Genomic DNA, 620 nt, shown 5'->3' with positions numbered 1-620 from the left:
ACAACCAATTCAAATCACCATTTTACAAAATCTCAAGACAAGGAGAAAGACAGAGAAACCTACTCAGAACTCATGGAGAAGATACGACAAAACTTAGAACTTATATATAAAAGCAAAGTCATACAAACTTCAATAAGTAAATACCACATATCTCTAATTCCTCCACAAGCAAACTCCTTGAAGTTCCTTTGAATTTCTTCCTTTCTTTACAACACACAGAATTCTCCTTCTAAGCAGCAAGGATGAAAAAATCTCTCACTTTCCTTTCTTACAATCTCTCGAAGAATTCCTCACAATACTAACCCTAAATTAAACTCTCTACACTCTACAAACAAGAAAAACTAAGCGGACACCACCACGGGGCTCCTTTTTTTTTGCCCACATATTTCTCTTAAAGTTGTATAAGAGTTTTCCAAGGGTTTCCTAAGCGTCCCTTAAAAAATTTTCTACATTCAATGCACCTGTTAAGAGAACCATCGTTCTCGCCGTCGGTAGTCTTCTAGAATTTTGATTCTGGACTCTAGGGAAAAACCAGCCGTCGACGCCGTTGGGCTCGTCTTCGGTGCCCTAGTATGCACCTGTTAAGAGAACCATCGTTCTCGCCGTCGTTAGTCTTTTGA

This window comes from Phalaenopsis equestris, unplaced genomic scaffold (genome assembly GCF_001263595.1).
Source record: "Phalaenopsis equestris unplaced genomic scaffold, ASM126359v1 Scaffold232322, whole genome shotgun sequence".
NCBI lineage: Eukaryota > Viridiplantae > Streptophyta > Magnoliopsida > Asparagales > Orchidaceae > Phalaenopsis > Phalaenopsis equestris.
The sequence above is the reverse complement of the archived record's forward strand: the minus strand, read 5'-3'. Positions refer to the sequence as shown.